Here is a 13,380-nt window from a genome sequence, read left to right on the forward strand (position 1 = left end):
AACCACTCTCAGCACAGTGATTCAAAGGTTCATCTGTTTTTCATTTTACTGATGAATAATATTACGTTGTTTATCCACCCACATATTGTTTATCCATCGTCTCCTGAAAGACACTTGTGGTGTTTCCACCTTTTGGCTGTTATGACTAGCACTGCTATGAGTATTCACGCATGAGTTTTTGTGTGGACATGTGTTTTCATTTCTCGAGGACGAGTACCTAGGAGTGGAATTACTGGGTCATGTGCTAATTCTATGTTTGACGCTTTGAGGAGCTGATAGACTGCTTCCACTTTATAGTCCCATCAGCAATGTGTGAGGGTTACAGTTTCTCCATGTCCTTGCCAACACTTGCTCTTATTTGTCTTTGTAAAAGCCGTTATAACGGTGGTTTGGGATAGGTTATCTCATTATGATTTTGATTTCTGTAATGACTGATGTTGAGCATTGTTATGTGGGGTGCTCTCCGTCTGACTCTCTGTGACCTACGGACTGTAGCCCGCCAGGCTCCTCTGCCCATGGGTTTCTCCGGGCAGGAGCACTGGAGCGGCTTGCCGTCTTCTTCTCCAGGGGACCTTCCAGCCCAAGCATTGACCACATCTCTTATGTTTCCTCCATTGTGCCTATTAGCTTAAATGTGTTGACTGTTTGGACATAATGAATATAAAAAGTACCAGTTCCTGCTTTAATAAAGTTTGCAACCATGGCAAGAGAGGATAGTTTTTAAGTCAGTACTGTATGGGCAATCTCATTAGCGTAACAGTGGGGGTGAGAGTGTCTTGAAATACCAGTGACCAGGTGAGCAGACACAAGCTATTGATCTGAAGCACTTGGAGCAGTGGCTGAGAAAGGAGTGTGTCTATTTCTGAGGCAACGGCTAGATGTCTGCCTTAAGGACTTTTGATTGAGGTAAGATTTGTAAATACTGAAATTCACAGATATAAGTTTACAATTCAATGAGTTTTGACAAATGTATAAATTCGCGCAGCCACCACCTTAGTCCGGAAACGGAACATTTCTGTCACTCGATCACATTTCTTCTTGTCCATTCCAGTCAATCTCTATCACTGTCTGCAACCATTTTTCTGATTTCTTTTCACATAGATTAGGTTTGCCTGTGTTTAAATTTCATATAAAGGGATGAATCCTAGAGTATGGACAGTTTTCCTTTCACCCAGCATGATGTCCGTGAAATTCCTCCATTGTGTCGAGTTATTGATTTCTTCATTTTTATCAATGTCATCTCTGTTGTTTTCAATTTAGGGTGTTATAATTCATGCCACTGTGACTATTCATATAAAGTTATTTGTGTGGACATTCTTTTCTCTCAGAGAAATATATAGGCCGGAAATTTCTGGTTCATTGAACAGGTGTTTAACTTGATAAGAAATTGCCAGATCTTTTTCTCAGATGGCTGTACTATTTTTACACTCTCACCGGTCATTGAGGAGGATGTTATAGTTGCAACATGTATTTGCCCACATTTAGTGATGTCTGTCTTTTACAATTTAGCCATAATCATCCCTAATGTCAGATGGTATTAAGCAACTTCCTGTGTGCTTGTTAGCTCTTGGTATTTCTTCCTTTGTAAAGTGTGTGTTCAAGACTTTTGCTCATTTTATTTACATTTTCTTTGTGTTATCATTGAGTAGTAGGCACTCATATATAATCTGACTTCAAGTCTTCAAGATACGTGTAACCAAAATATTTTCTCCCTCTTTGTGGCTTTCATATTCATTATCTTAACAGTGCGTTTGTTTCAAGTTACGTTTTGAGACAATCTCATTATTTTGCTGATTAGGAAACTCTCGAGTAGGAAGTTGAGTTACCCAAGCTCACAGAGCTGGTTGGGGTAAAGGTGGGGTTTGAGCTGTGGTGGTCTGCCTCCTGAGTACTTGCTCTAAGCAGCTATGATGTATAAATACAAGTACTTCTCTTTGAGAACCCCTTACTGTTTATGACTTTGTTGAAATCAGTAAGCATTATCTACTTGAATTTAGATATTCTTAAGAAGAACTTCTCCCATGTAATTTTCTTGGTCTAAAATTAAACCTTCACCATTTAGGTCTCTTCTGAGTCCCAGTTTTATGTCAGTTCACATGTGACAGGAACTCACCAGTCTGCATTAATCAGAGAAAGATAAATCGCACCTGAATTTCTTTTCTCGGACCTTTTGGCCTTTAATCTGATTTGGAGTTTTAGGATTATTTGAAAAAATATTGGAGAGAAATATTATACCGTGTTCAAGAAAAATGTTGGTTATTTCTGATAACCCTCCTCTTTGGTTGGTCATACTTTTATACTGCAGACCATAGAAATGACAATTTAGTACAATTCTACTTTGAAATAAAATATTGGAGAGCTGGAAGCTTATTGCCGTTTAGAGAAACGGAGAAATTGTTTTTACCCCACTGCCTCTTATTATTAATTGATATGCTGAAATAGATTAGCACAGTGCAGGCTCAAACCAGTGCATAAATACAGCCATTTATGTCTTACCATCAGCTTCACTGTGGATTCATCTCACTGAAAGCTTGAACGGCTTCTTAGGGGAAGACATTGGAAGGGTAGTTTTACCCCATGAGTCCCCTTAAATATGCTGTTAATTCGCATTGATTTTAGAGAAAACAGAGAGAATCAGTTTGGCTCCCCCTGACTAAAGGCGTCGGCAAGCTGCTCCAGTGCCGTTTAATGGGAATTGCGGAGACCCCTCCTGCTTGCCTGCTTGCACACAGCTCCCAACACCAGCGGAACACTGCCGAGCTCTTCCTAGATGAACTTTTGAACAGAAAATGATGACTCTACCGTGAACTCGAGGTGTACGCGGTGTGCCGTTTGATCTGCTTTCTCCTGATTTCAGTGCTCCCAGAGGACAGTCAGCAGCCGGCCCTGTCCTCCTCCCTGTAGTGCGCTCAGGTGTCCTGGCCGCTGGTTCCCAAGCCCTGTCCCCAGCCAAGCTTAGCGACCGCTGCCACCCCACCAGGCCAGTCCTCTTCATCCAGGGGCCTCTCCAGGGGCGCAAGGATGGCGCCCTGCTCACCTTTCAGAGCTGGGCCCAGGCCCAGACCTACAGACGGATGGCAGATAGAGGCGTGCCGTACCTAAAACGATTCTCATTTGTCGTAAAGGATGAGACAGTTCTCTAACAAGCCTCCAGAAGCCTTTGCGAGCCACTGTGTAGCTGAAGCGGCACAGTGAGCTGGACCTGAGCCTCGTGGTTCCGTCCAGCCGTGGACCTCAGCCCCTGAGCAGTCTGGGTCTGTCAGGTTGCTCTGGACGCTGGACCCCTCAACCAGGGAGCGTCTGTGGCCCCGAACCGCACTGCGGGCCGTCCCGGGCCCTGGCTGGCAGTTGTGCGCTTACCTCCTCTGTTGCCCTTGGCGTGGCTGACCAGCCTCTTGCTCTCCAGGCCGTGACTCCTCAGGGCAGGAATGAGCTGTCTTGGGCAGCTGGGAGCTGCTCAGCAGGTGAGGGATGGTGAGGTGATGATGAGGTGTGACGTGGGGCAGAAGCCCCTTCTGTGCAAAGCTCTGCCCAGACCGGGAAGGGGTGAGGGTCTGGCTGCTGTTGATCAGAGATGCTGCTGTGTGGGGGTGGGGGGTGGAAGCCTGGCTTACAGTTCAACCTCCAGTTCTGCCCCTGTCAGAAGCACTTAGGAGAGAGTGACAGTGTGAGAACACCTGATTCCTGTGTCTCCTGGTCATTGTAATAGGTTAGGTCTATTATGTTTGAAATCAGATCTGTTGATATTTGTTCAGTTGTAGCTACCTCTCGCCCTGAAATTCGTGACATTCATTCATTTTACAGGGCAGAGGTAGGAACATATGACGTGACATGCAGAGAAGCTGGCTAACCTTTTTAGCTACAGAATGTGATGGTATATCCTACTATATTTGCAAGTCTGTCACTGGAAAATGTTTGTTTCTGATAAAGTAGAAGTAAGAGGCCCAAGAATTAGCTGGGATGGCAGAGCCACTGTCTCCTCCTCTTTCTTCTGTCTGTGTTCCTTCCCTTCTTCATCTAAGCTTAGCATCAGGTGGTCACAGAAAGTGCAGGTTGAAACAGCTAGGCTTAAAACACACAGAGGACTTTTTCCTGAGACAGTTGTCTTACAGGATCGTCTTTCTACATTGTGGTGTGGCCTTTCCATATTTGCAGATTTAACTAGAGGAGACCATATCTAATCATATACTTAAAGTTTACCTTAGAAATACATTTAAAATCCACAACAGCTGTTTTAAAAAGATTAATAGTACTATTATGAAGAAGCACAATGTGGTGTGAGATTGAATTACCGGCTCCGACAGGTGTACAGAGTGACCTGCGGGGCTGAGATCTGAATGACTGTATTTATGGGAAAGAGCCTTTCACCCATATTTTTCTGAGTAGCTGTTCGCAAATGATGTGTTACGCCCTGTGCTTCTGTTTCTCGCTGGGTTTGAAAAATAAAACTTTCCATTAGTGGTAAACTCATAAGCTTGGGGCATGAAAATGTTTGAATTTGATATAAAAGAAGTTTTGAAAGGAAGATTAGTGGTTTAAACCAAAAGATTAGTCACCCTGGGAAATTCAGCTGTTGAGAAAGCCGAGTTCAGTAACGCCAGGTCCTGCTCCAGCTGATTGCTCCCTCACACTGAGATTCCTAATCTTCCTGCTGCACTCCCACCTGACTGGCAGGGCTGATTACCACGGCTTAATACTTTCTCCATCACAGAGCACAGGGGGCTCCTCTGCTTCAGAACCCCCTTGTTTGTGGCAGGTTGATTCCTCTACCAAGTGGAAGGTGATTATTATCATTTCTTTACCCATTATCACTTTAAAACGGAGGAGAAGAAGGGAAGGTACTGAACAGGTTACAATTAGCAGTGGTCGTGCTGAAATTCTCTCACGGGCAGCATTGCAAGAATCACTTGACGTTTGACTTTCTTAGCACCTGATAGTTGAGTCCCGTCCATTCTGCCATGAAAGTGTCTGGTACTAGATCCTCCATATTCCATGGGAGGCAGATAATTAAACCCACGGCGAGGCCCCCTTCCACACGGGAGGCTAGCCTGGAACCACAGGACATGGCTCTCCTTCAGAGCATCTCAGCCTCTGGCTTCCCCATGGAAATGACTCCTGTGGAGGCACATGGTCACGGTTCCCTTCTAGACCAACAGAAGGTGGTCTTCGTATTGGGTAGGTAAAGGTAAATCTGTTTACATTTTATCTGAAAACCTTAAAGGTCCATTTAGGGAAATGACTTCTACATCTTAAAACCAAGATGTTGTCTTGAGAGAGCATTATGTCCATTCCTTCCCTCTGGATGGACCTTAAATGTGTATCATCTCTCTCTCCTCAGTGACTTGTGTTCTATTTCATCATATGTGAAAATGGAAATTTCACAGTTTTTCTTAGTAATTCACTCAGGATTCTATGAATGTTCATTGTACGAATACAGAAGCATACTTAATCTCTGCTCGTTCTTCCTGAAGAAGGAGAGATCTGTTAGTCATTACTTGGGAAAACACACACACACACACCCACACACACGCACCCTCACACACACGCCACACGCCACACACACGCACACACCACACACACGCACACACCACACACACACGCCTCAGAGAGCACCAGGCAGAGCACTGACATTGCCCCAGGTCCGTCTGAGAATCTTATCTCAGGTAACTCAATCACTTTTGTCTTTATGGGTCTTTTCAGACTCTTTCTGCTCCATTTAAGGTATATAAAGATCACAAACTTTTGTAGGGATCTGAGCAGACCTGAATACTAACCTTTCTGCTTCTCTTTCTCTTCCCAGAGCTTTTATGTTTTGTTAGCTTTAAACCCTCTTAACTTCACGATCAACTCGCTATACTTTAGTGCTGAATAGCTCTAGGTTCAGAAAGATTAACTGTGTTATTCTGCACATTGGCTAATCTACATTAAAATACTTGTTGTAATTAAAAATTTTAAATTAGACATTTAGTGTTCCGGAACATTGACATAGTTACTACCCTTCTTCCTACAATAAATGTTAGAGTCTGTGCTAACTGTAATTGTACAGTCATTTAGATCACAAGGTTTCCGCTTGCCAGCTATTTGAAACTATTCTTTTCAAAAAATTTTTTTCTCCTAGATCACAGTATCCAACCCAGTTTTTACATAGTATAGGCATATTTGTGAAAAAGTGTTAGTTGTTTAGTCATATATGACTCTTTGTAATCCCATGGACTGTAGCCTGCCAGGCTCCTCTGTCTATGGAATTCTCCAGGCAAGAATACTAAAGTGGGTAACCATTCTCTTCTCCAGAGAATCTTCCCAACCCAGGGATCAAACCCAGTCTCCTGTATTGCAGGTGGATTCTTTACCATCTGAGCCAGCAGGGAAGCCCATAGGCATATTTATTAAACTGTGAATACTTGGAAAACTTGAATTATTATGGTATTTACACTTAGAACATTTATACATTAAATCAGTGATGCCTTGTCAATTATACAACCAAATCAAGTTTTTGAGCATTTATCTTGAAGCCTTTTTCTTTCAGAAAGGTTTTTTTTTTTTCCCATGATTCGCCCTTGTAGGAGGGGAACCACACGAAGGCATGTCTTCCTCTGTTGGTGAGCGTAGTGCAGATGGCAAGGCGTTGGCCTGTAGCTCAGCCAGTCCCAAGGTGTCAAAGCTATATCCATTGCAACTCAGCTTTATCAGACTGCTTGGGTCATGGCACTAGATGATTTTAGCTGAAATACATAGCAAAAAGGGCTTCCCTGATAGCTCAGTTGGTACAGAATCCGCCTGCAATGCAGGAGACCTGGGTTTGATCCCTGGGAAGATCCCATGGAGAAGGGAAAGGCTACCCACTCCAGTATTCTGGCCTGGAGAATTCCAAGGACTGTATAGTCTGTGGGGTTACAAAGAGTGGGACATGACTGAGCGACTTTCATATAGTGAAAAAGGAAATTGGACACACAGTTGGCATTCAGAGCCTACAATCTGCTTGAATTATAACCTAGAGTAGGTGATGTGTGTGGAGAAGGCGATGGCACCCCACTCCAGTACTCTTGCCTGGAAAATCCCATGGACGGAGGAGCCTGGTGGGCTGCAGTCCATGGGGTCGCTAAGAGTTGGACACTACTGAGTGACTTCACTTTCACTTTTCACTCTCATGCGTTGGAGAAGGAAATGGCAACCCACTCCAGTGTTCTTGCCTGGAGAATTCCAGGGACGGGGGAACCTGGTGGGCTGCCATCTATGGGGTCGCACAGAGTCGGACACGACTGAAGCGACTTAGCAGCAGCAGCAGGTGATGTGTGGCAGAAGCCGTGGAGCTCTGGGGCTGGGACGAGGATTGGCTGCTCCAGCCCTTGAGTTAGGTTAGGGTCACAGTATCGGACACTTGCCCAGCCCTTCTCCTGTGCTCAACGGAGGCTGTCACCTCTGACGGGACAGAAAGTGTGCCCTGTCCTGACACTCCCAGCACTGGTGACAGGATCAGGGTGTGCTTCTTGAGCAGGAAGTGGTGCGAGTCAGAGATCCAAGTCTCCTTCTGGACAGCCCTCTCTCCTTCACCCCCAAGTTCGGTCCGTTGTTGTCTCTTTTGCCACCTAAATCTTGCTTTAGAGCCATCCATGTCCCCCAGTCTCCACCACCGCGGTCAGCCCTGTTCCCTGACCCAGCCTGCCATCGCCTTTCAGAGCATTTCCTGGGTTATTGCAGGGACCTCCTACCTGGTCTGCCCCCACTGCTCTGGCCCTCTTCACTCCTCCTCAACTTTGCAGCCAAAATGAGCTTTTAACCACACAGCCCCCTCACAGCCTTTCTGCTGTCGTTTTGGACAAATAGCAATCATCATCATCATCATTATACTGACAGTACTTTAGACCAAGGCCTGTAAATAGGGTGGTCACACAATTCATCATTCACACGAGAGCGCTTCTGAAAGTGAAGTGGGCGCCATTGGGACCCACACAAGGGTGGTGTGGGGAGCAGGTGTGTGCCTGCCGCGCCCGCTGCCATCGCCCTCCCTGAGCCGCAGCGCTGCTCGCGGTCAACCTCTGTGCTGTCTGGCGGCGCCTGCCCTGCCTGTCGCCCCACTGGGCCTCTGCACGTGCTGTCTGAGTATTTGAAAACTACTGATCTTTCAGCTGTTAGCTCCTGTCTGGCATCTCACTGACTAGGTTAAATCTCCTTATTATAGACTCTAACTACACTCACTGATGCACTTTAGCATTTATTTATTTGAATAAATACTGGTAAGAAACTGGTAGTATTGTATTACCAGTATACCAGTTATAGAATACAGTGGTCGGCACAATGGCAAAATAAACTCTATCTATTTAAATTTATGTACTTAGTACAGAAGAAACCAGCTAAACATATACAATTTAATGTAAAAATATACTCTCGATTTTAGCACTGTTAATATGCTATTTTATATGCATGCTGCTGCTGCTGCTGCTGCTAAGTCACTTCAGTCGTGTCCGACTCTGTGCGACCCCTGAGACAGCAGCCCACCAGGCTCCCCTGTCCCTGGGATTCTCCAGGCAAGAACACTGGAGTGGGTTGCCATTTCCTTCTCCAATGCATGAAAGTGAAAAGTGAAAGTGAAGTCGCTCAGTCGTGTCCGACTCTGAGCGACCCCATAGACTGCAGCCTACCAGGCTCTTTTGTCCATGGGATTTTCCAGGCAAGAGTACTGGAGTGGGGTGCCATTGCCTTGCATATTTGATATTTATTATGCTTGATTTGAAAAATACAGTAATTTAAAAGTTCAGTCTTGTAATTCTACAAATTTATCAAATATTTGAAGTTATGACAGGGATTCTTGAGAAGGTGTCTCTATTGAGAGATCTGTGACATTTAGAGTTATGATATACAGAGTAGCTGGATTCTGGAACAGATTGTATGCGTGTCTGATTCTTTGCGACCCCATGGACTGTAGCCTGCCAGGGATTCTCCAGACAAGAACACTGGGGAGGAGGGTTGCCATGCCCTCCTACAGGGGATCTTTCTGACTCAGGAATCAAACCTGTGTCTCTTATGTCCCCTGCATTGGCAGGCAGGTTTCTTTACCACTTTTCTTTAACAGATTAACTGGGGTTTAAATCATGATTTTGCCACATACCGTCTTGGTGGCCGTGAACAAATCAGTTTCCCTCTGCCTCTCTTTACACATTTTTAAAGTGGGTATAATAACGATGTCTATTTTTTTTATTTTTTAACTTTACAATATTGTATTGGTTTTGCCATATATCAAAATGAATCCGCCACAGGTATACATGTGTTCCCCATCCTGAACCCTCCTCCCTCCTCCCTCCCCATACCATCCCTCTGGGTCGTCCCAGTGCACCAGCTCCAAGCATCCAGTATCATGCATCGAACCTGGACTGGCGACTCGTTTCATATGTGATATTATACATATTTCAATGCCATTCTCCCAAATCATCCCACCCTCTCCCTCTCCCTCTCCCACAGAGTCCAAAAGACTGTTCTATACATCAGTGTCTCTTTTGCTGTCTTGTATACAGGGTTATTGTTACCATCTTTCTAAATTCCATATATATGTGTTAGTATACTGTATTGGTGTTTTTCTTTCTGGCTTACTTCACTCTGTATAATAGGCTCCAGTTTCATCCACCTCATTAGAACTGATTCAAATATATTCTTTTTAATGGCTGAGTAATACTCCATTGTGTATATGGACCACAGCTTTCTTATCCATTCATCTGCTGATGGACATCTAGGTTGCTTCCATGTCCTGGCTATTATAAACAGTGCTGCGATGAACATTGGGGTACACGTGTCTCTTTCAGTTCTGGTTTCCTCAGTGTGTATGCCCAGCAGTGGGATTACTGGGTCATAAGGCAGTTCTATTTCCAGTTTTTTAAGGAATCTCCACACTGTTCTCCATAATGGCTGTACTAGTTTGCATTCCCACCAACAGTGTAAGAGGGTTCCCTTTTCTCCACACCCTCTCCAGCATTTATTGCTTGTAGACTTTTGGATCGCAGCCATTCTGACTGCCATGAAATGGTACCTCATAGTGGTTTTGATTTGCATTTCTCTGATAATGAGTGATGTTGAGCATCTTTTCATGTGTTTGTTAGCCATCTGTATGTCTTCTTTGGAGAAATGTCTATTTAGTTCTTTGGCCCATTTTTTGACTGGGTCATTTATTTTTCTGGAATTGAGCTACAGGAGTTGCTTGTATATTTTTGAGATTAGTTGTTTGTCAGTTGCTTCATTTGCTATTATTTTCTCCCATTCTGAAGGCTGTCTTTTCACCTTGCTTAGAGTTTCCTTTGATGTGCAGAAGCTTTTAAGTTTAATTAGGTCCCATTTGTTTATTTTTGCTTTTATTTCCAGTATTCTGGGAGGTGGGTCATAGAGGATCCTGCTGTGATGTATGTCGGAGCATGTTTTGCCTATGTTCTCCTCTAGGAGTTTTATAGTTTCTGGTCTTATGTTTAGATCTTTAATCCATTTTGAGTTTATTTTTATGTATGGTGTTAGAAAGTGCTCTAGTTTCATTCTTTTACAAGTGGTTGACCAGTTTTCCCAGCACCACTTGTTAAAGAGATTGTCTTTAATCCATTGTATATTCTTGCCTCCTTTGTCAAAGATAAGGTGTCCATAGGTGCGTGGATTTATCTCTGGGCTTTCTATTTTGTTCCATTGATCTATATTTCTGTCTTTGTGCCAGTACCATACTGTCTTGATGACTGTGGCTTTGTAGTAGAGCCTGAACTCAGGCAGGTTGATTCCTCCAGTTCCGTTCTTCTTTCTCAAGATAGCTTTGGCTATTCGAGGTTTTTTGTATTTCCATACAAATTGTGAAATTATTTGTTCTAGCTCTGTGAAGAATACCGTTGGTAGCTTGATAGGGATTGCATTGAATCTATAAATTGCTTTGGGTAGTATACTCATTTTCACTATATTGATTCTTCCAATCCATGAACATGGTCTATTTCTCCATCTATTAGTGTCCTGTTTGATTTCTTTCACCAGTGTTTTATAGTTTTCTATATATAGGTCTTTAGTTTCTTTAGGTAGATATATTCCTAAGTATTTTATTCTTTCCGTTGCAATGGTGAATGGAATTGTTTCCTTAATTTCTCTTTCTGTTTTCTCATTATTAGTGTATAGGAATGCAAGGGATTTCTGTGTGTTGATTTTATATCCTGCAACTTTACTATAATCATTGATTAGTTCTAATAATTTTCTGGTGTAATCTTTAGGGTTTTCTAAGTAGAGGATCATGTCATCTGCAAACAGTGAGAGTTTTACTTCTTCTTTTCCAATTTGGATTCCTTTTATTTCTTTTTCTGCTCTGATTGCTGTGGCCAAAACTTCCAAAACTATGTTTAATAGTAATGGTGAAAGTGGGCACCCTTGTCTTGTTCCTGACTTTAGGGGAAATGCTTTCAATTTTTCACCATTGAGGATAATGTTTGCTGTGGGTTTGTCATATATAGCTTTTATTATGTTGAGGTATGTTCCTTCTATTCCTGCTTTCTGGAGAGTTTTTATCATAAATGGATGTTGAATTTTGTCAAAGGCTTTCTCTGCATCTATTGAGATAATCATATGGCTTTTATTTTTCAATTTGTTAACATGGTGTATTACATTGATTGATTTGCGGATATTGAAGAATCCTTGCATCCCTGGAATAAAGCCCACTTGGTCATGGTGTATGATCTTTTTAATGTGTTGTTGGATTCTGATTGCTAGAATTTTGTTAAGGATTTTTGCATCTATGTTCATCAGTGATATTGTCCTGTAGTTTTCTTTTTTTGTGGGATCTTTGTCAGGTTTAGGTATTAGGGTGATGGTGGCCTCACAGAATGAGTTTGGAAGTTTACCTTCCTCTGCAATTTTCTGGAAGAGTTTGAGTAGGATAGGTGTTAGCTCTTCTCTAAATTTTTGGTAGAATTCAGCTGTGAAGCTGTCTGGACCTGGGCTTTTGTTTGCTGGAAGATTTTTGATTACAGTTTCAATTTCCGTGCTTGTGATGGGTCTGTTAAGATTTTCTATTTCTTCCTGGTCCAGTTTTGGAAAGTTGTACTTTTCTAAGAATTTGTCCATTTCTTCGACATTGTCCATTTTATTGGCATATAATTGCTGATAGTAGTCTCATGATCCTTTGTATTTCTGTGTTGTCTGTTGTGATCTCTCCATTTTCATTTCTAATTTTATTGATTTGATTTTTCTCCCTTTGTTTCTTGATGAGTCTGGCTAATGGTTTGTCAATTTTATTTATCCTTTCAAAGAACCAGCTTTTGGCTTTGTTGATTTTTGCTATGGTCTCTTTTGTTTCTTTTGCATTTATTTCTGCCCTAATTTTTAAGATTTCTTTCCTTCTACTAACCCTGGGGTCTTCATTTCTTCCTTTTCTAGTTGCTTTAGGTGTAGAGTTAGGTTATTTATTTGACTTTTTTCTTGTTTCTTGAGGTATGCCTGTATTGCTATGAACTTTCCCCTTAGGACTGCTTTTACAGTGTCCCACAGGTTTTAGGTTGTCTATTTTAGAGGGCTTCTGTGAGAATTAAATCACGTAATGCATATAAAACACTTGGAACAGTTTCCAGCACAGTAGACACTAAGTTAATCCTAGCTGTTGCTATTATTTGTACTGTTATTATATTTATTCATTGAACAAATATTTATACTTTTTTCCTGGCATTGGTCTCAGAACTCTGACATGATTAATACAGGGCAGGGGAATCCGCTGAGTGTAAGTCAGGGTTTGTTAGGGTGTGTGGGTGGGAGGAGCTCTGTGAACCTGGAGGATGGGAATTCATCAGCTTGCTGGGAGCTGGGGGGAGTACCCAGGGTGAGGAAGGAGCATGAAAGGTCCCTGAGGCAGAAAGGGCTTCTCCCGAGTGCGTCCCTGAGTCCAGGTGGTAGGAGGCCTGAAGGACAGACTATGAGGCTGTGCCCCAGGGCTTTTGTTAGAAAAATGAGAGGTCGGTAATTCTTTCTGTTTTACCCATGAAGAAACAAAAATCCACATGTCCTGATCAGGATCACACAGAGAATCGGGAGCTAGCACTGGAAGCAAGTCTCCTGTGTGTTTTTTTTTTTTCAAATTAATGAAGCATCATACAAAAATTCCACAAGTCAGAATGACTTTCTGAGTTCTCACAGTGAGAGCCCCTGTGTACCCACATCTTGGTGTGCTCTCCACAGCTGCCCTGCTGCACCCACCACCACCCCCCCCCCCGCACCCCCTCCCCGAGAGGTATCTTACCTCTGCTCACCCCCAGCACTGCAGACCAGGTTTGCCTGGGTTTGAACTTTATGAACTTCTGCATGGGAGCCTTATGCTGTAATCCTTTCCCTGACTGGCTTCTCTCACTACACGTACATCTGTGAGATCCATCCGTGGCGTCCTGTGTT

At 43.1% G+C, this 13,380-nt stretch overlaps 1 protein-coding gene across 1 annotated transcript in view; it reads left to right on the top strand.

The window, feature by feature from the left end:
• Positions 1-13,380, top strand: part of SDK1 (sidekick cell adhesion molecule 1) — a 744,026-nt gene that overhangs the window by 272,413 nt on the left and 458,233 nt on the right. The gene's annotated exons all lie outside the window — the stretch shown is intronic.

Source organism: Bos indicus x Bos taurus, chromosome 25 (genome assembly GCF_003369695.1).
Source record: "Bos indicus x Bos taurus breed Angus x Brahman F1 hybrid chromosome 25, Bos_hybrid_MaternalHap_v2.0, whole genome shotgun sequence".
NCBI classification, from domain to species: domain Eukaryota; kingdom Metazoa; phylum Chordata; class Mammalia; order Artiodactyla; family Bovidae; genus Bos; species Bos indicus x Bos taurus.